The sequence below is a fragment of the Tupaia chinensis genome, unplaced genomic scaffold (assembly GCF_000334495.1).
Source record: "Tupaia chinensis unplaced genomic scaffold, TupChi_1.0 Scaffold000235_1, whole genome shotgun sequence".
In the NCBI taxonomy this organism is placed as follows: domain Eukaryota; kingdom Metazoa; phylum Chordata; class Mammalia; order Scandentia; family Tupaiidae; genus Tupaia; species Tupaia belangeri.
This window is the reverse complement of record NW_006159713.1, coordinates 1919264-1929661: the sequence shown is the minus strand read 5'-3', so window position 1 is coordinate 1929661 and position 10398 is coordinate 1919264. Positions and strand designations below refer to the sequence as shown.

At 43.7% G+C, this 10398-nt stretch overlaps 1 long non-coding RNA gene across 1 annotated transcript in view; it reads right to left on the bottom strand.

Moving 5' to 3' along the window:
• Positions 1–704: 704 nt before the first annotated feature.
• LOC102478407 (uncharacterized) overlaps positions 705–10398 on the bottom strand; it is a 21307-nt gene continuing 11613 nt past the window's right edge. Inside the window, exons 2-3 of the long non-coding RNA XR_334553.2 lie at positions 898–976; positions 705–791 (exon numbers count right to left, since the gene is read on the bottom strand). This is a non-coding gene — a long non-coding RNA (uncharacterized LOC102478407). The remainder of the gene's footprint in view (positions 792–897; positions 977–10398) is intronic.

The window sequence follows — 10398 nt, the reverse complement described above, 5'->3', positions numbered from 1 at the left end:
CACACCACATCCCTTCTCCTCCATTCTCCTCTCGGGGTCTTAGGCATGCACACACACGTACCTGGCGTGAGTTTAACCCCTAGGTCCAGGACTCAAACCGTGGTTGACTACACAGGAGTCCAGAGACATAACTATTATGCAAACTGCTACGATTATTAAGCCTGTCAATTGGGCTGAGGTTGAGAAATCCTATTTTTGACCCTTATATAGTCTTTGTAGGAATAGTAGAACTGATAACACAGTGTTCTAATTTTTGTTTTCCTATTGGGCACATTCGCTAAGTGGCCAGAGACAGAAAGACAGAGAGAGAGAGAGAGAGAGAGAGAGAAGGAAAGTAAAAAGTCATCCTGTATTGGGGATGGCCACGCCACAGTCCCTTCTCTTCCATTCTCGTTTAGGGATTTTCGGTACACACATGTCTGATGTTATTTTCAAGCTGCTGGGTACAGGACTCGAACTGTGCAGCCAGCCCTGTGGGATCTAGCTGCCTTAACACCACCTACTGGTCCCATAATGTTCTTGTTTGACATTACCCAGAGAGCGAATTAATTAGGATCATTTGGCTCCAAGAAAAATAAAATGTAATTAACACTACCTTAAAGGAACAGACATTTTTTTTTCTAAATAACCAAAAATACAAGGGCTGGAAGTTGCTGATGTCATGTGTTCAAGGATACCACCAGAAATCCTGGCCCTATTGTTCTTCTCTGTCATTCTTACTGGGCTGGTTTCTTCTTTGTGCTTGTCACCTTATGATTGAAAGATGGTTTCTGCAGTTCCCAGAATCCTGTCTGCACAGAGCAGAAAGAATGGAGAAAAAGATTGGCACCTGCGGCTTTTATTGGGCCATCCAAAGCTCTCTTTGTTCTTCGTGCTTCTCATCAGACTTCTACTTACACTTCATTGGTCAGAGCTGAGTCACGTGGCCACCTCTGGCTGCATAGGAAGCTGCGAAACGGAGTCATCCTCTTTCGAGCTACATGGGAGACAGCAAAAGAGTAGAGAATGAATACTGAATTAGGCCACCAGAGGTGTCTGCCACGGTGAATAAAGAACTTGCTCAAGTTCATGTAGCTAATCAAAGCTAGTCTAAGACTCAAAGGTTGTGGTTTCTAGCTCTGATCTAATTTCACTAGGATACATCAGGGTTTTTTTGTTTGTTTTCAATGACTTTGTTTCCAGAAAGATAAAACTAACTCTGATGAACCCAGAGAAAAAACTCATGTTAGTAACAAATTCCACAAGTTCCACTTAGCCAGCCAGAAATTGTATATGTATATTCACTGTCTTTGTAACCAGGAATGTCTCATGGGCCTATTTATAACTGCAAAAACAATACAATAAAAGCAATACAATAATAGCAATAGCTCGATCCCAATAGTCCTGCTAAATGGCTCTGCGTCTTGGACCTTAGACACAAGAAACTCAAAATAATCAAAGTGTAAAATCCCATCAAATTGCCTACCTGGAAACTCTCTGGGTAGAAATGAACTATTAAGACAAGCAGGTGTTAGTTTATAGACCCTTATTTTTTAGTTGTAGTCCATTAGGAGGTGGTATATTCCATTTAGTAGGCCATGTTCAACACCAAAAAATAAGGTATAGAAAAGTACAGCAATGAAAGTATCAGACACATTGCACACAGCAAGGTCAGTTCAATTGTGTAACTATTTCAGTTGTGCACGTGTGTTCTACACTCCAACGTAAAATGTATTTCTTACTGTGGACCCCAGTCAAAAACTTTGAAAAGCCATCTATTTATTTCCTTTGCCTAGAAATGAAAGGACAGATAAAAGTATAGGCAGACACTGTTATGCAGGATAGCCGGTGCTACATTGACTTAGGCCATTAATGAATTGTCCTTCTGCTTCCTAATTATCTTGAGAGCCTGATTGAAGGGGGCTTTGCTCAGATCTAAATAAGCCTGCTGCCACTCTCTGTCTCTTTGGGCTGAGTGGCCAGTCAGCTCTGGCACCTTTGCAAGCCAGCTCTGGTTAATTAGAGCTGCTGTCCTCCTCAGACAGTCCTTCTATGGCATTACAATTCCCTGAGGTCTGTCTTCTGTGGCACCTCTGATTTGTGGCCTGGAATACTTGGTAGCTTGTCTCTGAGTGGTGTTGAGCTCTTTGGAATATAAAGGAGAAAGAGAATAGATGATCTGAATACGTTCTTTGAAATTGGGTTTTTTGAGCTTCAGGTTTACCATTAGGCCCTCACTGCCTCTGATTTGAATCTGTTTACATGAAAATCAGCTTCATCTTGGGCCAGAAAGTGGTACAATGCTCATGCAATGCTCTGCCAGGCTGACCCACATGAGAAGGTTCTGGGTTCATGGACAGAGACCTCCATGAGACTATGATCTGGGACTGGCTGAGGCCAGGTGTGAAGCACGGCATGAAGACCCTGTTGGGAGGTGCTGTCTCTCTGTCTTTTTGTCTCTCTTTCTTTCTCATGGAAGAAAAAAATACTTTTTAAAGAAGTAAGCTACTTTTTAAGACCAGAAAGTTGCAAGTACTCTATGCTCTTCTGTGACCTTAAACAATGCCATTAACGTGTACTCAGCTATATTAACAAATGTCACTTAATGTGTTCTCTACAACCAACTTTATCTTTCCTTAGGACTCCAATTCTCATCGTGTCTTCTAGTTTAGGATAGTCTCTTTTGGGTAAATATGAAATCTACTGAAAGTTCCTGACAGTCATTTCTTCATTCTCAAACAATCTCTTCTTTACTTGTCTTTTCAATATAATGCCAAGCTTCATGGCAGCCAAGAGAAGGCACTGATGACCCTTGGATTATTCCGCGGGACCTCACGGAGGGGGTCCCACATCCTGCTTCATGGTGGTCCAGTGTCAGATGGTGGCATCTGGTGCTGGGGGACTACTCCTGGTCTGAGGGGCATTAGGCTTATGTCTACTGTTGAGACCCTTGACCTCTTCCGGGCCTTATGGGAGTACCACGTCTAGGACCACCTCTCTTTAAAACTCTGACTCTCCTAGCTCATAGTTTCTTGTGACTTCTCTATCCCTGTCCTATAGCATGTGGGAATTTCTGGATCCCCACCACGCAGGCTGTGGGCAAGCAGCCCTCTCCTTGCTGATGCCCTTTTGCCATGGCCCCCCATTTTGCATAGCATGTTGCACTGGGCTCAGTTAACCCTAAAGGACTGCAAGCCTGTCCATGTATGCTGTCAGGTGGGACCCTAATTGATATCATGACCCCCACTTCCTTTAGCCTATGTCATACCTCCAAGCCATTCTGAACACACAAAGGGGAATTTTAGACTATTCCCTTCTCCCCCAACAATACTCATCATCCCTTTCTGCACTCAAAAGAGTCTTATTTGAGACACAAAGTGGATCAGTGATCTTTTGTTTGTATTATCCTTCCCCTGAAACAATAAATTTAGAAACAGGGGAAACCACAGGAAGATCGGCAATTACCGTATCACTGATTATCACCTACAGGGAACATTGGTTTAATGTCCCCCAATTTTTTTCTTGTTGAAGTTGAGTAATGGTGTTTGGAGTCATTATGTTATTTTTTCCATGTCAATGTGTGTTGGATGTGTTTTTCCACAATCGAGAATTAAACACAAATAAATAACATTGCATGTGCCCATGACACTTAGAGAACTCATCCATTGTCAGGTTTACTAGGACATTTGGGATTAGAGGTTGGCCAGCCAGGCGGGAGAGCAGACGATGGCAGTGGAAGGTAGACAGCTCACCAGCTGGTAGAAAGCTGCTGCTGAAGTTTGGACTGGAAGTTGTCACCGCTCAGATCTATGCCACTGGTGGCTCCTGCTTCATTAAAAGAACAGGGAAAACCCCTAATTTAGCCAGATTTAATTTTCAACTTTTATAATTCATTTAAAATTTGAATAACGAGTTAATTTATGACAAGGGCAAGGGGTGCCTTGCTAACTCATCTGGTGGGCATGGGCATTACAACTTCATTTATGGTTAAGGCAGCTTGTTATAATTGAGTGCAGAAAGGTGGTTTCTCGTCTATAGTTTGGAGTCCCAAGGTGAATGGAGAGAGGACTGGGGGTATCAGATGCTCATTTCAGAAGCAGGAAATGTGGGTGTCAGTCCACAAGTGGCAGAACATTGGAAGAAGGTCCTTTCTGATCAAATGCCATCCATCAAGTCTTGTCAAAGGTAGTAAAAGCAATGATTGTGGTAGCCCCTCTCCCAGGATGGCCTAGTCTTCTCTCCCAGGCCTTGGGGGATGGGAACTGATTCCAGAGCAGATCAGGAGAACACAGCTGGCATGTCTGCTCCTGGAGTATGGGGGCATGTATGACTTAATGAGATGTAACTGGAGAAAGCTCTGAGGTGTTCCAGAAAAGACTGGAGCACCAAGGGCTTTGACTTTGTTCAACAGCTCAAAACGCAGTAGGTGTGTTTGTGTGCATGTGTGTGAACGTGACTACATGTGTGTTTGTCTACAAATGTGTGTGACTGAATGAGGAGGAATGAGTGCATATCTGTGCATGCATGTGTCTTTGTCTGAATGTATGAATGTGTGCGTGTGTACATCCAGGAGATGTGTACACCCATCGATGTGTGTGTCTGGTATGTGAATGTGAGTGAATATATGTATGTATGCACGCATGTATGCACATACATATGTATCTGTATGTGCGTAGATGGATAAATTTGAATGTATCTAGGAATATTAATAGGTTCCTATGAGTATGTGTAGACTTACAATATATCTGTGGGGGAAAACGTGTGTATATCCATGAAGCTATGTATGTGTGTGATGTGTGTGTGTGAGTGTGACTGTAATATGGTGACGTGTGCATAGATCTGTGAATGTGTGTGTTTCTGTATCTGTGGATGGGGGAGATATTTCATCGGTCGGAGGACTTGTGCACTCATCCAAGACAGACAAAGAGAGGGGGAACGTGAGAAAGCACTCATCATGAGAGAGGTCACTCATGGTCCCTGTCTCTATTTCTCTTTGGGGGACTTTGGGCACACATGCACACATGCCCAATGTTTGTTTGTTTTCCTTTTTAGCTAAAAAAAAAAAAGAATTAATTAATTAATTAATTTTTATTTATTTATTTTATTTTAATGTGAACAGAGAGGGACAGAGAGAGAGAGAGAGAGAGAAAGTAAGCCACCAGGTTTGAGACTCAAACCATAGTCGGCCCTATGGGAGTCCAGCACTCTTAACCACTACACCACCTGCCGGCCCCAGAATTACTTATCTTATTTATTATTATTTTTAAAATTTTGACCAGAGGGACCAGCAGATGGTGTAATGGTTACGTTGCTGGACTGTCACGTAGTCGACTGTGGTTCGAGTCCTAGACCCAGTGGCTTTAAACTTATGCTGGGCATGTATGCATGGATGCCCAAGATCCCAAGAGGAGAATGGAGGAGAAGGGATTGCAATATGGCCATTGTCCCAGAGGGTGATTTCTTGCTTTCTGTCTCTCTGTCTCTCTGGCAAGTGTATGCGTCCAATAGCAAAAATCTTTCTAAAAAAAACCAAAAAACAAAACAAAACAAAAAACAAACTTCACTAAAGAGAGAGAGAAAGGGAAAGTGAGAAAGCAAGCCACCAGGTCTGGGACTCCAATCATGGTTGGCCATGAGAAGTCCAGTGCCTTAACCACCATGCCACCTGCCAGCTCCCATGCCCAGTGTGCTTTCAAGCCACTAGATCAGGACTCAGATCATGCAGTTGGCCATGTAAGATCCAGCTGCTCTAACTACCATGCTACCAGCTTACTCAAGGGGGAAAATGTAAATATATTTACAAGCGTGGGTATATGACGATAAATACATACACCTGTGTGTATGCCCCATACGTGTGAATGTGGAGAATCTGTGCATACCTATGATGTGTGTATGAACATAGGAATGTATGTGCTGGCAGATGTAAATGTGTGTCTATCCATGAATACAGTTATCTACCACTTAACATTCTGTGGAAATGTATCATTCGAGCGATTTTGCTGTTGTGCAAACATCACGGTGTGCACTTACACAAACCTAGATGTCATATCCAAATACATACATCGCCTACAGGGTATAGTCCCCATGCTCCTTACTGGACCACTATCAGTGTGAGCAGTCTGTCATGACCACAACACTGGTAAATAGCAGATGACTCTATGTGTATGTGTCTGGAAAACTTGAGCCTTTCTATCACTGTGACTGCTTAATATGAGTGTTTGCACACCTTAATATGAGTGTGTGTCTGTGTGTGATGTATGTGACGGGGGAGTGTCTCTATGCCTGTGTATGCAGGTATTATATGTGATTGTGGGAACACAAGTGTCTCTCTGAGAGCATGTTTGTGTCCATGTGTGCATGCACATGCATGTGTTTATAGTTTACCCATCACCCCTGCACACAGCACCCCAGGGTCCACACAATGGCTTCAACCTGAATCTGGCATTAGAGTTCTTCATGACAGACCCTTTTTAAAACAATTATTTTATCGAACTTTATTTATTTTATTTATTTTAATTTGACCAGAGAGGGACAGAGAGAAAGAGAGGCAGAGAGAGACAGTGAGAAAGCAAGTCGCCAGGTCTGGGACCATGTGGGAGTCCAGCGCTCCCAACCACCATGTCACCTGCCAGCCCCATGACAGACTTTTACCACATTCACTTACACATACTTAGAGAGCATTGTGTAAATGTTAGGTCCTGGGGACCCAGTGGCAAACAAGGCAGCCCACCAGCCCCAAAACTATGAACAAACAAACACTCTCTCTGCATCCTGAAACAATTATCCAAGTCTCAAGGCCAGTCGTCCTTCGTATCAGTCCCCCAGGAGACCAAAGAGGTAGCTAACCCAGGGAGAGTAGGCTCCAGCACCCTCAAGAGTCCATAGCATTTGCCTCTTAGACTCTGGTCTCTTTCCCCCTATGTCTTCCACCCCATCCCACCTGGCACCCAGAGCTCTCCCACTTCTCAGTTCCTTTAGGTCTGTGGTCTGAGTAGCATGCTTGATAATGGATAACATACCTGATTAACAGAACAGAGCAATGAAGGGGGTATTGTGATGATCATAAACATAAAAGGTAACTTCTAAGAGGCCCTTGTCCTATTCCCAACACCACATCTAGGGTTCACCGAGTCTTAAGTCATTTAATCCTCAAATAGCCCATGAGCCATGAGTTATTTCTCCCCATTTAGCAAGAAAGTAGTGGAAGCCCAGAGAAGTGCAGTGATTTGCTCAAGGCCACAGAGCTGACAAGTGATGAGGCAGGGATTTGAACTCAGGATTGTTATACTTTGGGGCCTGTGCCAATGAGTGGGGTTCTAGTGACTTAATGACTCTATCACTAAGGCCCTCTCGGGTCTACCTCACTGAGCATCACATTTGAAATTTAGAATTAAAATCTAAATTCTAATGAATTCATTCTAAATTTCATCCATCCAGAGAAGCTTCTCTGCTGCCTGTGCCTGGACTTTGATAAAGGCTCATAGGGTACCTCTGCATAAATCAGCAAAAGGTGCCCCCTCTGGGCAGCTGCAGGCCTGAAGGGTCGTGGTCTGGGAGTGGTGTGCAGCTGGTCTCCAGCCCTTCTTGCTCCTCTGTTCACCACTCTGCACCCTGAATGTGACTTTCTTCCCTGAACTGTGCTCACAGGGAGCCCTGATGTTGGCGGGCTTTGAGTCTTCTCCTCTTACCCACCCAACACACACCCAAGTCTTGAGGGGCCAAATTCAGGTGCAATTCCTCAAGGAAGACTTGTGGCTTCACACCACCCATTTGAATCCATGGCCTCTCTCCTCACTGTATACATCTCTCAAGATCACCCACTAGAGCTATTCGCAAGTGAATCTTGGCCTTGTTCTAGTTACAGCAAAGACTCACCCACCTCATGACTCCTATTAGCACACTAACAATTTTTTAAAGAATTATTTATTTTGGGGCTGGTGGGTGGTGTGGTGGTTAAAGGTGCTGGACTCTCACATGACGGACTGCAGTTCAAGTCCCAGACTTGGTGGCTTGCTTTCTTACTTTCTTTATCTTTCTATCTCTCTCTGATCAAACTGGAAAATAATAATAATAATAATAAATAAAATTAAATAATTATTTTAAAAATATCTCTCTCTGATCAAACTGGAAAATAATAATAATAATAAATAAAATTAAATAATTATTTTAAAAAATAATTTGACCAGAGAGAGAAAGAAAAAGGAAAAACAAAGTCTGGGACTTGAACCACAGCCATGTGGGAGTCCAGTGCCTTAACTACCGTGCTCACAGGAAGCTGCAGTATGGCAGGGTGGACTGGGTCATGCTCTCCATTTCTGGGCCACCAACTGGCCCCAGCATACTATCAATTCTACCTGAAAGCTTCCTATGAATTTAGCAATGTACTTAGGGCTTCATTCACAATTTTTTAAAAACATTTTTAATATAGGATGATAAACTCCCTGAAGAGAGACAGAGGAAAAAGAAAGGGGCAAATCAAGACAAATCACTGTCCGGGGGGATAGCCACAGCCATGCTGCAATCCCTTGTCCATTCTCCCCTTGGGATTTTGGGCACATATGCACTCATGCCTGGCATGTTTTTTAAGCCACCAGGTTCAGGGCTAAATCACCAAGCCAACCATGTGGGATCCAACCACTTCAACCACCCTGTGATGGGCTTTATTCACATTTAACATCCGCGGCAACCCTGCCAGTAGGCGCTACCATCCCTGTCCTATGGATGAGGAAACAGAAGTTCAGTCACCAGTCCAAGATCTCACAGCTCCTGGATGACAGAGTCCATGTTCGAACTGAGGGATCTCTCTGGTCCTAAAGACATTCTAGTTAAGTCTGGGAGTCGGTAACATGAGTTGTAACTCAGGAGTCAGTCCTGAGACTTACACATTCTCAGGAATTTGTGATGAATGATCTCTTTTCTGATGATGTTTTAAAAGGAGACTGTGTAGAGAGAATAATGCTTAACCCAGAAGAATGAATATGATGGTGAAATTCCAGGCAGCAGGGCTTGGCTTGGGGGCAGAGATTTGGACCAGAGAGGCCTTTTCAGGGTCTTCCAATCATGGCTCACAGGAAGCTGCTGCATGGCAGGGTGGCCTGGGTCACGCTCTCCATTTCTGGAGGCCTCTTTTAAATTCGATGTTGTGACAGAAGGGTTGTGACATGCTTCCTCTAATGTGGGTCTGGGACGGATTTTAGCCATTTGCTTGCATTTAATGGAGTCGTCGTTTTTATAGCTGTGTGCACGGTCCTCGGCTGCCCCCAGTCCCTCTCTTCCTCGGCCTCAGGGTAATGGGAATATTAAATAAACCTATTACATGAATCAATGAAACATTCTCGGGCATCCTCATTTCAGCTTTGGAAAAAGTGGAAGAGGGTCGGAGTTCTGGAGCTTTGCCCTATGAACGTCTTAAAGGAGATTGTATTTCTAGGATGCAAAAAGGGAGGGAGGGAGAAGGCCTGCAAGAGAAATATCCCCATAGCAGCTCTTACCATACTCATGGCTACGTCTCTGGAAAGGCTGTGGCTCTCCCTCTCCAGGTGAGCTCAGGGTCCACCATGGAAGCTTTGAAAATGATTGTCCAATGGGCAAGGTTGACCAGGCCACTCTGCCCGGCTTTCCTTGCCCGCCTATTGACATTGAGAGCCTGCCATTCTTTGTCAGAAGTTTCTGTGCACTGCAGGGTGTTTAGCAGCATCCTCAGTCTCTACCTAGATGCCAGTAGCCCTCCCTTCCCCAGGTGTGACAAGCAAGAATATCTTCAGATAATGCCAAGAGTGGGCAAGGAGTAAGGGGTATGGGAAGCAGAGTTGCCCCTGGCAAAACTAGGGCGCTAATCAGAAATACATGGAGCCGGGAACTAACCTCCTTCATGAGAAGAATGGAATGGGAGAACATGAAATAACCTCATGATGATGTTATGACCTGGGCAACCTCATCCATTCTGTTCCCCCCATACTGCCCAAATACCTACTGTGTGCTGGGCACCTTGCCAGGGAAACAAGAGCCCAGGGTCCCTTTCCAATTTGAAGCTTGGGATGACAACAGCTGAGCTTTTCTTAAGTGATTTATCCTTATAATATCAGATTTCAAAGGGAAAAAGAAACAATTAAAATTATGGCTGAGATGACCTAGGCATTTATCAGATAATGAGGATTTTTATATGCTTGATTTATTTTTTAAAATTTAATTTATTATTATTATTTTAATTTTCTATAGGGCATGTATGTTCACCAGAGAGAGACAGAGAGAGTCAGAGAGAGAGAGAGGGAAAGTGAGAAAGGAAGCCACCAGGTCTGGGACTTGAACTGGGGTTGACCATGTGGGAGTACCATGCCTTTACCATTATGTTACTTGCTGGCCCCACTTTTTTTTTTTTAATTTTATTAATTGTCATTTTTTTAATTTTTTTTTTTTTTT